Below are 7,850 nucleotides of genomic sequence, written 5' to 3'. Positions count from 1 at the left end.
TCAATTTGGGGATTACTGTGTTAAAGAAAAGTTAAATAGGTAGATATGACCAAAGAACTCTTTTTTCTCCTTTCTCTCCCCCCGCCCCCCCCCCCCGTTGTTTTCTGTTTAAGGAGCATCTCCTGGGACCACCATTCCAATAAATAGACTTTGGGAAACATCATTTAAAATCTTCCCTTTAGAAGACAAGAAACATTCTGGAAAAAATGAGATCACACTACTTCAGATAGTGCATTTCCCTTACTTTGTCAGAACAACAGTATAAAATTAATTTTCTTTCCAAGGACTATAATGCCACATTACTAAATTTAAATTCACTTTTCCCCCAAAGAGTGTTTTAAAAAACACATTTCGGAACTACTCCTTATGTGAAACAAACCTCTACAGGGAGCAATGGCCAAATATGTTCAAGAATTTTATACAGGATGTAAACGTAATCCCACAACTTCCATTTTGCCACAGCTGTTTTCCCCCAAAGTTGACTATACCCTGCGGTTCCTGCAACACAATGGATCTTGGCTGGTTTTCCTTCAGCCTGGTGGTCTCACAGAAAATCCGTTCCTCGAAGGGCTATTTCGTTTGCTTGGTTCCACCAATCCCTATAGCTGGCCAGCCACTGTGGTGCCTAAAGTGAACTGACCCAGAGACGGGCACCTGTGGCCTGGGCTGTTGGCTGAGGTGGGGGGGGGGGGGGGGGGCCATGCTGAGGAAGCCCAAGGGCCTGACATACCCAGTCTGTGAGGAAGTTGGCTGCACTGGCTGAGAAATTGGGAAGGTTTTACTAGATGAATCTGAGCCTACCTAGGCTCTATCATATTATACATTCTGCGCTTTAATTTCTGCACCGTAACTCTGGCTGCTGTGGTTATGGCGGGGGGCTGTCATGTTGCTCTACTAAAATAATGGAAATGCACAGGTGCTTTAAGGAACTATTTTACTATTAAAAAATGAAATAATTTTGAGGGAAGAATTCACCTTTAAAATGTGTCGCAAAACTTCTTTGTTGAGCTCGGTTTCACTAGGAGAGGGACCTCTCCACCAGCATGTCAATTACTGGTCATACTCTGCACTGTCCTCACTCTCTATTCCCTGCCTGATCTTGTCCATCCCATGCATTTAACTACTGTTTCAGTTTTGTATTGATGCAGGACAAACTCCTCCAAACTGTAGTGGCTTGAAAGGACTACCACCATTGTTTGTTATTTGCTTGTGATTCTGCATTTTTTTGCAGGGCTCTGAGGGGGGTTCTGGGCAGCTCCCCTGCTTTTGCCCCCATGATTGGTGCCCCACATGGGGGTGGGGGACTGGAATGGCTGGGGCACTTTTCTCTCCTCTTGATGTCATTCTTGTCATCCAGCCTGAGCTTTTTTTTTAAAAGTGTATTTATTTATTTTGAGAAAGGCAGATACAGCGCAAATTGGGGAGGGGCACAGAGAGAGGAAGACAGAATCCCAAGCAGGCTCCGCACTATCAACACAAAGCCTGATGTGGGGACTGGACCCACGAAACCTCGAGATCACTACCTGAGCTGATACCAAGAGTTGGATGCTTAACCGACTGAGCCACCCGGGGTGCCCCCAGCCTGAGCTTCTTTAACATGGTGCTGGGTCCTAGGAAGTTACTTGGTATCACCTCTGTTGCATTTGGTCAAAGCAAGTTACAAGGTCAACTAAGATTCAAGGGGAGGACATAGGTGGCCTTTAAAAAAATATTTATTTATTTATTTAGAGAGTGTGTGCATGTACATGTGAGGAAGCAGGGGAGGGACAGAGAGAGAGAGGGAGAGACAGAGAATCCCAAGCAGGCTCCGAGCTGTCGGTGCAGAGTCCCACGAGGGGCTCGATCTCATGAAACATGAGATCGTGACCTGAGCTGAAATCAAGAGTCAGATTTTAACCTTCATGGACTGAGCCACCCAGGCACCCCGACCCCCCTTGGCACTTCTTGATGATAGGAGTGAATAAGTCACTTTGTAAAGGGGCCTGTAGGATGCAAGAGTAAGTCTTGTGAGTCTTCTGAAACAATCTACCACAACTACCAAATATTCTATCAGGGGTGATCAAAAGCAGTGCCTGCAGGGGTAGGTGGGCAAGGGAGAGTGCCCTTCTAAGGGGGTGGCACTAGGCAACTGGAGATGGCTCTTGCAGGAGAGATCAGGCCTGATGGCATCAGATCTTTTGGTTTTTCAAGAAGAGATAGAAATACAGATTTTCATATATCATGAATTTAAGGTGTAGTTTCCATTAGAAGAAAATGTGAGTCAACCCAGACTTCCATGTGCGGTCTAACCTGGCCTGTGGGCTGCCAGTGTGTGAGCACTGGTGACTGACAAATCTATCTCCAGCTCAGATTCTCTCCTGAGCACCAGAGCCACATGCAGAACTGCCCACATGTGCCTCCGCCTGTGTGTCCCAAGCATGTCAGTTTCCCCATGTCCAAAATGGAGCTGATTATCTCTACACCTGTTCTTCATGGTGATACAGCCTGGGACCCTCCCTCCCAGCTCCCCACTCTTAGTCCATCCTCATGACTTGCTTCCTGGTTAACAGTCTCTAGCACTCTACTATCCTCTCCTTACCTCTCTTACCTGGACCATTTCCACAGGTGTTTCTGCCCCCAGAATTTTCTCCCTTCTGGTCCTTCCTCCAGAGCGGCGCTGTCCAATACTGTAGCCACTAGCCATCTGTGGCTACTTCCATTTAAATGAATTAAAGTGAAATCCAATTGAAAAGTTCAGTTCCTCAGTCCTAGTAGTTGTATTTCACGCACTCAATAGTCATATGTGGCTAACAATTTACATATTGGGCAGTGAAGATATAGAACATTTGCATCACTGCAGAAAATTTCATAGGACAGTGTTGCTCTGCAGCACATTACTGCCTCAGACTTCCCTGGTTGTCCATTTCTCTGTGTCTCCTTAACCTTGTTTATGCCTCCACATTGCCTGGGTGCACCCGGCCACCTTGTGCCCACATACATCCTCTGTTTCAGTCACCGAACTCCCAGCAGCTCCCTGCCTATGTGGGCTCTCTCCAGCCCTCATGGCTGGGCACACATGCTTTTTGCAGCTTGGAGCCCCTTGTTTACCCACATAACCCCAGGCTCAGTTCAAACACTGCTCTTGTTTGGAGATTTGGAGCGCCCCACCCCAGCACTCAGCAATCTGTTGATAATTTGTCTACCTCTCTGTCTGTGAGGTCCAGCTCTGTTTCCTTCCTTTCTGTACTCCCCAGGCCTAGCCCAGTAGGTTTTGGGGAGAGCTTGGGGGTGGGGTGGGGACAGATTGGGGAGGAGAGTGGGTGGGTAGCGGAGACTGGGGAACACAATTTTGAGAAGTACCCTAGAGTTAGCAGATGGCTTTCTTTCGCAAGGACACACACACCTCATGCACACTGGGCTAAGCAGTAAAAAGGGGTTAGGAGCTCAGCCAGCTGGTTAGTGCCGAAGAAGATGGACCTTGGGGCTGGGTTGACTCAGGCTCAGCCAGTCAAGACCAGGGTAGTCTGTAGCTCAGATGGGCGCGGCCTGGATACTTATTCTCTACAGCCAGGCGTGGGTGCAGCAGCCACCTGAGACTGGTGCCCTCATGTGGCCCAAAAGAGTACAGCAGCTCTGCGATTGTGGCTCCCTGGTCCAGGTCCAGGTAGAGAGGGAGTGGCTTTGGGAGGCTCTCCTGAGAGGGCGAGGAAGTGACATTCCAAACAGCCCAGAGCAAGACTTTTCATGACCCACCTGGCTCCTATTCCCATCCTGACCCCATAACTGGTGGGAACAGGCATGGTCCTGTATGCCCACCCTAGAGCCCATGGGGGCATCAGTTCCCCACAGAGCACAATGGGCTGCCCAGAGAGGTGAGGACAGCTGACATCAAATTAGGAACATTAGCATGAAAAGGGGAGGCATCTGAGGGCCACCACAGCCCAGCGAGTCTCCCCTTGGCTGTTAGCCAGAGGACAGCAACAGCTTCCAATGCAGGCGTGGGTGGACACCAGACGGGCACCCCATTCTTTCCCTCCCCCAGCCTCAGGGAGGGTCAGCCTCGGTCCACAGCTACTTGATGGAGAAGTCTGAGGAGGTCGTGCTTAGGGAGCCGGTTTTAGAGGCTTCCTGCCCACTCCTCCCTCTCCACTCCAGCCACACTGGCACGATCTCTTCCTCTGAGCTGTGCTCTTGCCAACACTTCCCTTAGCCTACCCCACCCATGCCTGCACCCCCTTACTTATGTAGTGGGTGGGCGTGAGGGCCACTGTCTCAGCTTCAACTCCCTTGTATAAGCTCCCCAGGCACCCTGAGAGTGCGCTGGGGTGGGGTGGAGAGACCCTTCACTTCTGCATAGGGGAACTCTGGATTAAAGGAGGTAACCCAAGCCAGGGCCCTGTCCTGATGCCAGTAGGCCCTGGGGCACCCGGGAGCACTGAAGGATCCTGGACAGGGCAGTGGAGACCCGATGACGTCTGGAGCAGGACAGGCGCCTTGCAAGTGTGGTGATGCTCTCCCTGCAATCACGTCCATCTGGGCTTCCTGCCCTGGGAGTTGCTTCTGTGTTCATGTAGCCTGGAGCTACATGAGAAGGAGTGGGGTGTCTCTAGTTCTCTCCGTGGGAACCCGTGCGAGGTTTCCCATCCTTGTCCCCTGGGACCGCACCCCACCTGCCTCCAAGCCGCTCCCCAGCCTTGGAACCTATTTAGGGCTGCAGGAACCCGACCTGAGGCCTCTTCTGAAGGCCGGTGAGGGGCCCACGGAGGGGGGGGAGGGGGGATGCCGGAGGGAGAGGGCAGGAGAGGGTCGCACTGGGGACAGGAGGGCAGCCTGGACTGGGAAACTGTGGGAGGAGTCCCTGCCTTGGAAAGGCCCTTGTCTGTAAATACGTTCCTTAGTGAAACTAGTGAAATGCAAGGGAAAATCCAAGTCTCAGAAGAGGTAGTTTCCTTTGATGCAAGTACTTCGGTAAAGAAATTTACATGTGGCCTAAATGTGCCTTTGGGGGAGATTGAAGGGACACAGTGGCAAAAGGAGCCAGAGTCACCTGTCTCTTGCCACTTTCCAGCAGAGAAGACGTCACTTTATTGAGGACAAGAGGTCCACGGGTGACGGACGGAAAAAAAGACCAGAAGTCACGTACTGGGGAGACACCCACCTTTCTGACCAGAGAACAGAGAGTCCTGTCTCTCCCCGCCCCACCCTCCACCCCAGGAGAGGGGTCCGGCGAACTCCTGCCTTATCGTCTGGGCTGGGGACTGTGCACTGGATCTCAGCATCCATTCCTTCATCCTTCAGTGTGTGCCCTTCTGTCCAGGACGGGTCGGGGGGTGGGAGGCCAGACGCCACACTCCTCACTGGCGGGGGCTGCCTTCTGCTGAGCAGCAAGGTTGAGCGACGGGGACAGTGGGGTGTGCGCACAATTGCCTTGGGCGTTTGATGCGAACTCTGGTGGTGGTGATTCTTGATTCTGGATCTGTGGATGGTGACATGGTGGTCTGTTGGTGTGTCCCTGAACTCAGCAATTCCCTGGGAAGCCTCCTGACACCTGCGGTCTCCACCTGGGTTTTACAAGCACTGAACTCCCTTGAGTCGCATCCCCTTTTCTCCCTAGAATTGTTTGCTTCCTGCACTGTAGGTGCAGCAGGCATGCAGATGAGGCTGGTTGGGACGGATGAAAATAGAATATTGAATCAGCTCCTAAAACAGATCTTTGGGCCCGTTGGCTCTAAAGGAGAGAGAGAGAGAGAGAGAGCCTGAGCGAGCCCCTGCAGACTGGGGGATAGGAGGTGGAGGGGCCCCTGCAGAGGTCCAGGGCTGGATGGGAGTCCTGTTTCAGAGGGGGGGGGGATGGGGAGCAGGGAAAGGGTAGGTGGGGGTGAGGCAGAAGCTGGTGGGAGCACCAGACTGGTGAAACGGTGACACTGGCCAAGTTCGCCTCCAGGACCTGAGACATCACCCCTTCTTTCCTTCCCTTTCTCTTCCCAGGCCAGAATAAAGTCTCCAGCCCCAGAGTCCGAGTCGCCCCCACTCAGTTGAGCCCTCCCAAACTAATGGGGAAGGTCCAGGCCACACAGCAGAACACAGGCCTTCCCTCCACCACGTGTCCCTCTTATGACCTGGCAGCTGGGGCCTCAACCCTGGCACAGGGCTGCTGTCTTGCCCCATTTGCACGAGAAAACCAACTCCTTCCAGTGTTCTGTGACTTTTGGAGGGTCCTGCTGAGATTTTGGTGGGTGGTGGGCAGCACCCCATTGCAGCTGCTCTCGGTGGTCTGCCCAGCCCCCCCCCCCCACCCCCATCTTCCTCTCCCCCTCCAGCCTCCTCCTGGCCCCAGGTCTTCTCCCTGTTTGATGGAGAATAGCTTCCTTCTGAAATCTTGTCACAAGCTTCCCAGCCTGTGGGGGTCTGAGCTTAGCCTCAGGACAGGCTCACCGGGGCCTCTCCCACAGACTCCCTCTCTCCCACTAAGAGAGCGACCTCTCTGCCTTCCACCAAGTGGGTGAACAATTCTCCTTTCTGTCAGAGAGAGCGAAGCCTTGGGAGCAGCCAGACCTTGGGGTTGAGACTGGCTCCACCAATTCTTTCTTTCTTCTTATTTTTTTAAATGTTTATTTATTTTTAAGAGAGAGACTGGCCAAGTGGGGAAGGGGCAGAGAGAGAGAAAGACACAGAATCCAGAGCAGGCTCCAGGCTCCAAGCTGTCAGTGCAGAGCCCAGCCCAGGGCTCAAATTTGCAGACTGTGAGATCATGACCTTAGCCGAAGTCGGACACTTAACCGACTGAGCCACCCAGTTGCTCCCTCCACCAATTCTTATCGCCTCTGAGCTGTCACAACTGTGGTCATGTCTCTGAGCCTCAGTTTTCCCATCTGTAAAACGGGGATAGAAAGTCTCTTGCAGGGCTGCTGGGAAAAGCGTCAGGCGCAGCGATGTCCCTCTGGGACCAGCGAGCCCCTGAACCGTAGATAGCGGAACCTCAAAGCCAGGAGACCAGGGAGTGGAACAGAGTGCCCAAGGATGGAAGGCAGTGGCTTTCCGTGGCAGTTCCTGGGTTCGCTGGGAGATAGGCAGAGAAGGCTTGGATTAACCTAGTGCATTGGAGGCTCAAAGCAACAGTGGCTTAACCAAGAGAGATGCTCCATTTCCTGTCCCCAAACCATCCTGGTGGGAGCGGTCCTGCATTGGAATAGCCTCTCCCCAGAACCAGGTGTCAGGCTTTTTCTGTCTTGTTCCTTCGAAGGGTGACAGGCAAGTTTGATCTAAGCTGTCACCACCACCTCCGGGTTGCAGCCAGCGGGAGGAGACGGGGCAGGGAGAGGGTGTGCCTCCAGTGTGGGGCCGCATTCATGACCTCCACTCACATCTTGTCGTCTGTAGTCAGTCACATGGGGCTTTGGCAACACCATGGACGCCCACTATAAACTGCAGACTAGAAGCATCACTACTTCCCAGAAGGGGCAGCAGAGATTAGCGGACAAAGGAAGGGTCTGCCACAGTAGCCCAGGGCGTGTCAGGGGAGGGCTGGCCCCAACCATCCATCTGCCCACCTTCCCAACCAGCTCAGCCGCTGAGGGCACTGAGCCAGAAGGCTGACGCTGGAAGGACCCCACCCTGCCCTTGGGGAACCACCAGTTTCTCACAAACCACAGCCGGTGCAGGGCGTGGAGGGCATGGCTTCGAAGGGCCGAGCTGTCCAGCCAGGATAGGTCTCCCAGTCCTGGTCCTGACTGGACTGTCCTGCCTGGAAGAGTCTGTCCTTGGGTGAGGGACGTTGGTCTCTCTCCTGGAGGACTCTCCCTCCCTGTGTCCCTCAGTGCACTCAATGCCCTTGGCATTGGCCAACAGCCACTCGAAAGAAGACTTTCCTT

Source organism: Suricata suricatta, chromosome 10 (assembly GCF_006229205.1).
Source record: "Suricata suricatta isolate VVHF042 chromosome 10, meerkat_22Aug2017_6uvM2_HiC, whole genome shotgun sequence".
NCBI lineage: Eukaryota > Metazoa > Chordata > Mammalia > Carnivora > Herpestidae > Suricata > Suricata suricatta.
The sequence above is the reverse complement of the archived record's forward strand: the minus strand, read 5'-3'. Positions refer to the sequence as shown.